Below are 10,897 nucleotides of genomic sequence, written 5' to 3'. Positions count from 1 at the left end.
ATTTCTGGAAAGGGACGACGATCCGTGGAAAACTGGCCCTGTGAAATGAAGTGAGAAGGAGCTTGAGGATCAAATAATTAAAACGTCTTAGGACGTTTGTTTAATTTTCGTTTGATTGATGATAAAAATGTAATACATCTTTTGTCAATCACTAATATTTCTAGGCTATATCTAGATATATTTTCCTCCTCTGTCGTTTTCTGTAAGGATATTAATGCCACTTTTATAGTATGATTAGATTTACTGTAAAACTACATGTTTCATATCTATCCTGGTTGCCGCAAGGTGATTTTATTCACCAAATTGAAAGTTATCTATATTTCGATTGATACACTATCATAGGTAAATGTTAATATTCTGTATCACCAATTTATGTAAATTTATCAACGAAAGATATTCAGCTGAGGGAAATTGGCAGTGATAAGAATTATCTCGATGAACGTGCTAGCTTAGATAAATGTATCTTGTGTCATTAATCTGGGTAAACTTTTACCAAATGATTACTAAGTTTACTTCTTAAGGTGTGAATTTAATGGATACGTTTTAAGCAACTTTGTGTAAACAGGTGTGGAGGGACGACGTGTGAAAGAAACGTGAGATCGGTTGGGCATTTATAAGAAGAGTTAACACAACAATCTACCGGTTTCCACTTGTGTTTATTCTCAAGAATTGGTGCTATAATCTCCTAGAGCCTCGTGTTTCCCACTCCTCGTCTTTCCATTACCGGGCAGTATTTTATGGCGTCTCGCTCCTTCACTACGTTTCGTGTCGCTTCAGCGCTCACAAGGCCACTCAGTTGCGTTGTCGTGATGAAGTTCCCGCCTTTACTGCACATTGCAACAAGTAGCTCCGCCTCATCGTGTTCTTATATGCTAAGGAATGACGTTTATAGATTCTTGAATGCTATCGATCGTCGACGGTGGGGGGTGGGTGCATGTGTTGTTGGTTGTCATACCTGGCCGTTTTGAAGGATTAGGTCGTCTCCAAGTGATTAGTCGTTATTGAGTCGTCATTTCGGGGAAGCGATTTATAGTCCTGATTGGTGTATTACATGGATTGAAGGCGAAGTTGATTATGGTGTTGATGGAGGAAGTGGTGGGAGTTGTAATGGTTACGGCAGTAGTTATGTTGTAGCAAGAATAGTACCAATAGTACGCCATGTACTATTGGTGCAGCTCAAATTACTATCACTATTATGTCATGATACCACAGTCAATAGTAAATAAGAATAGAACACATATAACATCAAACCAATGTGCAGATTTTCCATTTAACAAAAGTTGATTTCCATAAGGTGATTTGAATTATATTAAAGCATAGATAATTGGAGTTGTAAATAAATATACAAGCTTATCATAGTAATATCTAAGCATGGAAGACAGCGTTTTGTCTGTCATTGTTCTCGAAGCGATCGATTTCTTCGATCACCAGATCAAAATCAGGAGTCATGTGGCTGACTTTTAAAAATCTTCGAAACTCTTTATTTTGAAACTCAGTTATTCTCCATTATTTCAACTATCGAAGGATTATTGTTTAACTGGAGTAATATTTGTTTTGTATTACTCTGCATGACTGCTTCAGATAGGATCTCCCTTGAATAAATGCATTTGGATTTTTAGCTTAAGTGAAATGCATCTTTGACCAACTTTTGTTGTTTGTGTTGAACACCTATTGCTACGGAGATTATTTACACCACAAAATGCTCGACAAGGATACATAAGCTCTGAACTCCAGGGCAGTTGCTCACGACTTCGGAGGAGCTGCCTGCAGAAGGCGGAGGAGGAGGCTGACGAAGGGGAGGTCCGCCGGTGGACGGCCCCTAATAGCTTCGTGCCGGCAGCAGGGGGTGCCTCGCGGGGCGTTGGGAGGGGGGCACGGGCGATTAGTGGCATTATATCGACGTATAACTTATTGTGAATTGCTTGGGCATGCGTGAAGCGTGGAGGTGGGGAAGGAGAAGTGGGTTAGGCGTCTTGTAACCTCGTTTTCTTTGACTCATTGAAGATGGTCTTCAGTGATGTTACCAAGGACTTGATGTGCGAGTCTCAAATTCAGATAACTTCAGTGTTTCATTCTTTACAAATAAATAAACAAAAAAGTAAGTACTGCAATGTCAATGTACCTTATTTCCGTAAGTAATTTATTATGATATTAAACCTCCGCCAAGATCAAATAATATGTAGAATGTGAAGAGTTGGTGGGGGAATACTCCAACTCAGTGGATGGGAGTATTGGGGTGACTATTCATTTGTACAGTCACACAAGTACGTTCGTCGACCTTGTCAGGAGTTGTTGGTATTTTAATAAGGTTAGGTCATCAGTAGAAGAGGGCCAGCCCATAACAGCCTTATACATGTACACGTTGAATAACCATGGCGACAAAACACAACCCTGACAGTCCCACATTCACCTCAAATCATTCCGTTTCTCCTTTTCCGACCTTTGCACATTGCCTGCTTTTCATATAAGAACATTCAGCAGACCCACCCCCTATTCCATGGATGTGAAGAAAAAAAAATAGGTACTGGAATAAATAAATAAAAAAATACAAGAAACACCTTCCTGCTTTGTTCATGAAAGAATGCTATTATTTTGTCAGATATTTGTAAAAAAAAAAAAAAAAAAAAAAAAATCCATAAAACAAAACCTACCTAATGCAGGAGGGTTTGTCCCAGGGGTTTTTGCCCCGGGGTTTTTAGCCTGAGCCCTCCACGCCATAACGTGTCCACTAACTTGCCGATTGTATTTGATTTGTGCTCCATGACTTTGCCCCGCGTCCGTGCATGCCTTTATATGTTCATTATAGACTGAGGCGAAGGATGAGGTCTGAACACGCCACGGGGATGTTCATTGGTGAAATTACCGTTGGGGGGGGGAGTTCATATGTGAACTTGACCACCTCAGTACCGAGTGAAGCTGGGTGTCACAAAGATGAATAGAATTGCCTGCTGGTAGCCAGATTATTATTATTTTTTTTAACCAGCGCCTCTATCCTTGGGACTTTCTATATCTCTCTCTCGCTTTCTCTCTTATAGTGGAGAGAAGCCTGCAATCTTAAAAGAATTATGCATGACTCTGGTCCGTATGGGTGTCACTAAAGTTTTCAAGATAAGGAGTGCATAAAAAAAACATGATTGGTCTCCTGGCGGCTGCTGCTGCTGCTGCTGCCACGAGAAAAGAAAGGAAAACGCAGCAGCAGCACCCGCATGGAAGGAATTCATGTGCGGGGCTCTCACTAACTTCACCACTATCTCCACTAATACCACCACCACTAACACCACTACCGTAACCACCAACCCTACAACCACCACCACAACTACCACCATCACAACCGCCATCACCACTACCACCACCATCACTACCACCACCAACATCAGAACCACTGTCACCTCTACCACCACCAACATCACAACCACTGTCACCAATGCCACCAACATCGCTATCACCTTCACAATCATCACTACCACCATCACTATCACCATCACAATCATCACTGCCATCACCATCACGATCACCATCACAATCATCACTACCATCACCACAATCACAAACACTATAACCACCATCACTACCACTATCACTCCCACCTCCATTACTACGACTACAACCATGACAAATACAACTAGCTCTTCTACTATTACTATTACGACTACTACTACTACTACTACTACTACCTTCACCACTACCACTACCGCCACCACTACCATAGATGGTGGTGGTTAATGAGTGCGTGACTGATAAATAACGCAAAGGTGCGCGCTTGCATTCCTGGAAGAGGTGAGGAGGGGAGTGGGTGAGGGGGGGGGCGAAGGGGGAGGGGGGGAAGCTTTGTTTAGCTCCGGGACTGTGTGTGTGTTGGTCGAGTGCGTCCCAGACACGGGGCAATCACTTGTGTCTGGATGACGGGTCTGGCCGGGGCTCTGATTGCATCGTGCGCACTGGCCCCTCCCTCCTCCCCCTTCCCCCCTCCCCCCTTCCCCTTCCCCCCCATCCACCCTCATTCCCGAAGATGGCGGGAAGAGGAATAAGGGGGCGTGATGGATGAAAAGGACCTTTCGGTAATAATAATGATGATGGTGATATTAATAATTATGATAATGATGATAAATAGTAACATTGATAAATGAGAGTAATGATGATAGATAAAGAAATAGATAAAAATAATAAAATCAAGTAAGGTTTGATTTCCTCGTGACAGCTTATGTGTTTCTTACAGTGCATAATCCCAGCCCGCTCTAGGATTAATAAAATCGTCTGACGTCAGCTAGGAGGAAATGCATAAGTCAGCGTTAATCAGCGAGCCATAAGAGGTTAATCAACATAGTCGGGACTTATTTTTTTATCTTTGTTTTTATTTTTTATTTTGCTCTGGATGTGCTGTGTCTTGCTGCATTGCCTCTGACCCAGGGTAGTGGGCGGGATGCAGGGATGACCCGTCATCCAGGAGGAGACAGGAAAAGAGGGGAGGTGTGGTGAATTGGAGTGGAGTATGTGGGGATGAAATGGGTGGGAGTGGATTTTGAAATGGATGGGAGTGGATTTATGTCTGACGTTGGCTACCTCCCTTGTAAGTGGGAAAAAGCCCTTGGTATATGTATGTATGTATTTTTTTCTTTACCGTCTTCTTCTAGAGGGATCTCTAAACTGGACATAATCCTGAAATGTACCACTAGCGTCCCCTAGGCGGAGACGAAGGTCAACAGATGACTACCTGCTGATAATGGAGTTAATGACTGGTCGTTAGGCTCATTTGGGGTCTAATTGACCTTCCATTGCAGGACTCACGACCACCGTGAGTGCTACGGGAGGTAGAACTCTCACGATGTGACGTGTGTTCCCTGGATAACCAGCGCCTCTATCCGTGGGGATGAGTTTAAGGACAACAGAAGAACGGAAAATAAATAAATGAAATAAGAGATAAATTAAATAAAGAAAATAAGGGTGGTGGAGGGGCGTTGTTATAAGGAGTGGGGAGGGGGCCGGTGGTTGTTGATGATTGTAAGTACACGCGCGCGCGGACACACACACACACACACACACACACACACACACACACACACACACACATACATTAATTATGTATGCATTTGTAGCTCTGGTTGCGTTCGCAACCGCTACACCAGCGGTCCGAGTTCGAATCCCGCCCAGGGCTGAAATAATTTCAGTATCGCTGCGCTGCGAGCCGTTATTCCAACTCATGGGCGGGGAGTTGGGGGTTTGAGCTCTGGACTCTCATCCGGGAGGGTAATAGTGGTCAGTTACGAGCTCAACACGTGATCCAAAAACATGGTAAATCAAACTCACCCACACACACGTGCGCGCGCGCGCACGCACAGATTGATATTATATATGCATTTGTTAAATGTGATGAATATTTTTCCAGGTGGTCGCGTAAGATAATATAATCGATAAAAGGTCGGTAATGGGGGGGGGGAGGTGAGGAGTGGGGCGGCTAACGTATGCATATCCAGCTATCCATCATCATTTGAGGCACCCCTGGGGGTCCGGGGGGAGGATGGGGGGAACCCGGGTGAGGGGAGTCCTTGGAGTCGGACAAGTTGAAAGGCAACGTTTTTTATATCTATTTTATTTATTTATTTATGTTTTTTTATTTATAGCCTTTTACGCTTCCATTTTATTGTAATATATATATATATATATATATATATATATATATATATATATATATTGTAGCTAGCTGGGTTTCTTTTCCTCGTTTTATTTATATTTTATATAATTTTTTCACCATTGGGTATGACGTTCGTCATAATGAAATATGTGAAGGACAGATTCGAGATACTCGAACCGGTTCTGTATCGACCGGATCCGTGTGAGTTCGGGTACCGGTGAGTTAACTGGGCCTTCTTGCACAGCTCCAGAAATGTTGATCAAAATACCTTCATAATTACAGAACACTTTTTGCACTGTCTTGTCTTCTGTCCCCTGAATCCGTGAATGTTGCGGGTTACTTTGGGGCCGCGGGTAGAGAGAGAGAGACCTGGGGCAACGGTTTAGTTGATTGAAAAGTATAAACTAATTATTCAACAGCAAAAATTGAAAAGTATAAACTAATAATTCAACTGCAAAAAAATAGATAAATAAATAAAAACAATAATAAAATAAAAATAAAATATAATGATGAAATTAAAAAAATAATAGATAAACACGACGGATCAACAGTGGTCTAGTTCCACAAAATGAATGTAATTATGCGTCCATTAAGTGGTTCAGACTTGTTCGGTTGAGGGGATAAAGCGTGGCTACCTGCAATCACCCGTTTTAAACGAGCTTCGAGTAAAAAAAAATCCATTATTTGCACAGAAAATTCTTAAATCTAAAAAGTTCTGAGAACCAGAAACACTTAATAAAATTCAAAAACCTTTCTCGAACTGAACTTTCATTCCGAATACCGAAAAATTTCTGAACTTGGGAGAGATTCCCCGATAGAGAGAGTTATCTGGGTGCATTCTGTGTGCGTTGCGGAGGGTGGGGGAGGGAGGAGGGGGAGGCGTGTGACCTATTATTGTCCTCGTACTGACCTCGGCCCGCTTATTTCAGGTCACGGAGGCGGTGGAAATAGGTCGGGCTCATGTTTGCTCTCGATTACATGTATTGATCTGCCTCCACCCTTCCACTCCACTACTCCACCATTCCACCACCCCTCCTTTCCTTCCTTTCACACCTCCACTCCTCCACCCTTCCACCACCCCTCCTTTCCTTCCTTCCACACCTCCACTATTCCACCCTTCCACTCCACCCTTCCACTACTCCATCCCACCACACCATTCCTTTCCTCCCTTCCACCTTTCCACTACTCCACACAACCCCTCCACCCTTCCACTTCTCCACCTTTCCACCTCTGCTCTCACATACTTTTCCATTGGGTCCCTCTCGCATTGAGCTCGGTGTGGTTGTTAAGCCCGTTGGTGGTGGGCACGCTAATTAAGGCCTTATGACACAGGTGGATAAAGGCCGTTTTCGCATGAGCCTTTTGTTCATCTTGCTGTTTGTGGGCCGCCTTGTGTCTTACGTTCCATTTTGTTTGTTGATTGTTTATTATTAGGTCATCTGATTATACAGTAATCAACCCCTAACGAGGTCCCATTGAAATGAATAAAATCGCCTGGCGGCAGTCTGAATGATAGGAGACGTGCCACCCACTACGGAAAGGCTCAAGTCAAAACACCAAAGATGAACCCCTTTCTGGCAACAAGGGGATTCCGGTTGGCTCAGTGGTAACGTGCTTGCCTGACGCGCGAGAGACCCGAGTTCAAATCCCGGGTGAATACAGGGAGGGTACTGGATGTAAGGGTTCATATAACACGCACACACACACACACACACACACACACGCACGCACGCAGAGTCATTACATCACCTTCCCTCTACATGCACACACTATCACACTAGACATAGTTGAAATAGAGAATCTAGCAACAACCCCCCTACCCCCCACACAGTGTGACAGTCTGTAAGAAAGTAACATAAATAAAGTAACACACATAACAAGAATGAGTACGCGCTGACGTCGCAATAGAAAACGTACAACTATGTGGAGAGTCATGGGGATCACAGTGTGTGTTGTCTGATTCAGGCGCCAGGTATCAGATGAGATCATTCGCTACAGGGAGGGGGGGGGCATGAATATAAGGTCAACAGGGATTGGCACGCTCGATGCCAAGACATTGCCATAGTGAATTAAATCGTTTGGCGACATCCGGAAAGGAGGAGGCTGAGGATGTCTGTTCGGTTGAAATGGGACTGATGACGTCATTGCGTATCTGCCATGTTTAATTGAATGGAGACGAGGATTTTTTTTTTTTTTTTTTTATGAAAGACTTTATCTTCTTTCTCCCTTTCTCTTTTTCTTTCTTCGTGTGTCTCATGTTCAAGTTGGCTTCACCTTTGATATCTGATCATGCAATGCCAATTTAGTGTAATAGGAAGCCGATGATCACGTCGCTATCTTGGAGGTGGAGAGCAGCGTCAACAGGTAAACTAAGAGCGAGGTTGGGGGGGGGGACTACGAGAGGTGCGTCATCGTACACAATTTAGGCATACTGACGTGCTGTCGCATGTGCTACAGTCAGTCCATTCTAACTTGAGCCCTTTGATGTACCCGGGGGGGGGGGGAATTCCATGGTTTACACATTTAGCGATGACCTAAATATGGCGATCTGCCTCACGGTGTGTTTGTACGTTATCTATTTATGAAATATATATATATATATATATATATATATATATATTCATAATATGACTGTATGGTCTTAGGAATGGCTTGGGATTTGAAGGAAACACAGCGAATTCGTAAACTTTCCATTTCACATGGCAACGTGGATTATACGATGTTGCCATATATATATATATATATATATATATATATATATATATATATATATATAAATAAATAAAGAGGTAGCGAGCCCCTCTCAGGAGAGTGATGGAGTGATGTGGTAGCAGCGTAGTCTCACCGAGCTACTCCTAAAGGCTCAAGTTAAAGTCGGTGAAGTATAGGTTGTTCTCTTTGTAATCAGGTGATGGGTGGTTAAGTTTATGAACAAATTGGTAAAAGTGTGTATTAAAAGAGAAAATGGAGATAGATATTTTTAGAAGCAAGGAATGGATTGAGTGTTTGTATATATAGTGTGTGTGTGTATGAGGATAGGGGTAAGATGAAACAGCTTTGGGTTTTTGTGAATTTATTCCCTAACGTTTCGGATGGACGTCCTTCTTTGAAGAGGTAACAGAAAGGATACGTTGTACAATTGTATATTTATAGTATGGAGTTATCTGTTCCAGTTGCGCTCCTCGCCTTGTTTTCTCATGCCCACAGGAGCGCGACATGAGTGTGTGTGTGTGAGAGAGAGAGAGAGAGATTGGAGTCAACAGCGATTACCCTCCAGGATGATGTGCGTGCGTGTGTGTGTGTGTGTGTGTGTGTGTGTGTGTGTGTAGTTTGGATTATATTGACGGCTACTGAATGATGGTAGAATGAAACAGAGGAACTGATATCTAGAAGCGCTAGTGATTGTTGAAAGCAGCGACTTAATACGAAGGCTGTTGTCATTGTGATAATGGACGCGATATTGTGACGGGGATAGATCAAAAGGGATCGTTGCCATGTAGTGATTTATAGGGTTGAGGGTTGTTAGAGATATTTTTATTTTACATTAAAAAAAGGGGGCGATACCTTTGGAGGATAAATGAATATTATACTGTACAATCGCCATATTTTCTCTCTCTCTCTCTCTCTCTCTCTCTCTCTCTCTCTTCCACTCTCTTCCTCTTTTTCCTTGGGGGACTTTTGTTAGGTTAGTATACGATGGGTGTGGCCAGTTTTTGGCTGGAATTGTCAAAATACCGCCATACCGGTGGCGGTAGAGATCGAAAATGGCGTATTCTTTACATAACAATATCGATGTTTTAGTCGTCATTTATCCAGTTCGGTCAAGTCGAGTGTAGTTGATGACTTTAATTAATTATTAATTGATTAATCAGGTATCAGTTATTAATCAGTCATGATAAGTTGAAAGTATAATGTTTCGTTTTCGTTAGAAAAGGTGCACGAATTCGGGTAATGAATGGACGAGTCAGGTCGATTATCAAGCGGGAAAGTAATTTAGGTCAGCGTATGGATTATAAACACGTACACTGAATAGGAGATGATTAAGATCATAAACAGGTGTCATTAATGTCCTAATTCTTTTTATTATTACTATTATTATTATTATTATTGTTACTATTAAATGGTTGGGAGAGTAGTGAGGTATATTGGCTCTCTCTCTCTCTCTCTCTCTCTCTCTCTCTCTTTCTCTCACATCTTTCTTTTATATACGTATGCTCTGTTCCTTTGTCTCGTTTCAATACTGTTATTGTAGTTCTACCACGATTTTTTTTATTTCTTTATTTCTCCTGCTCCTCTCTCTGTCTCTCTCTCTCTCTCTCTCTCTCTCTCTCTCTCTCTCTCTCGTTCTCTTATATACGTATACTGTTTCTTTTCTCCGTTTCCACATTATTCTAATATTTCTACCACTTTTTTTTTCTCTTGCTCTCGCATGCGCACTTTCAAGACGCGGCTCCTTTGTTCACGTAGCACCTGGTAATGGATCTACTGAAGTTCCTGTCGTGGTACCATTTACAACTGAACGTTTCATGCATGACGCGGTAGACCACAGGCATGGACCATACTTAGCTCTGTCATTTGTATTTCACAGGTAAGAGGACCTTGGGACTGACGACGGACACCTGTGTGGTGAACTCTGTGTATGTGAACCTGTGTATGTGAACTCTTGTCTATGACACGTGTATACGCGCGCGCGCACACACACACACACACACACACACACACACACACACACACACACATACATATATATATGTGTGTGTGTGTGTATGTGTGTGTGTGTGTGTGTGTGTGTGTGTGTGTGTGTGTGTGTTTCTGAGGAAAATTCATCGTCCAGAAAAGGGTAGATATTTTCATTATAATCACTGACTCTTATAGCTGTTTGTGAGTGAATGTATTGTCCAGTGCTTCACTAGAACACTTTTATAATATTTCACTTTCGATAACAGTAACTGGACATTGATCGAGCGTGGTTATGTAGTAATCCGCTCATTCATTTCCCAGGTATAGTTAACCTTTACTGTGTTAACTGCGTAAGTTTTATGCATTGTTAAATGGTTTTAGAACGTCCATACGGACCAGAGCCAAGTAATATTCTTTTATGATTAAAGACTAGTCTCCACTAAAAAAGAAGTAAATAAATGATTTAATGAAAATAGAGAAATAAATCTCCTTTACCATCTTTTATAGCCTTGTTCACACTTGCGTTATGAACCGCGCAGAAACCGCGATGGTACCGCATAGTCAAGGAAAAACTGCGCCGTTGCGTGA

Source organism: Oratosquilla oratoria, chromosome 7 (assembly GCF_046742065.1).
Source record: "Oratosquilla oratoria isolate Oo_2021 chromosome 7, ASM4674206v1, whole genome shotgun sequence".
Taxonomy (NCBI): domain Eukaryota; kingdom Metazoa; phylum Arthropoda; class Malacostraca; order Stomatopoda; family Squillidae; genus Oratosquilla; species Oratosquilla oratoria.
The sequence above is the reverse complement of the archived record's forward strand: the minus strand, read 5'-3'. Positions refer to the sequence as shown.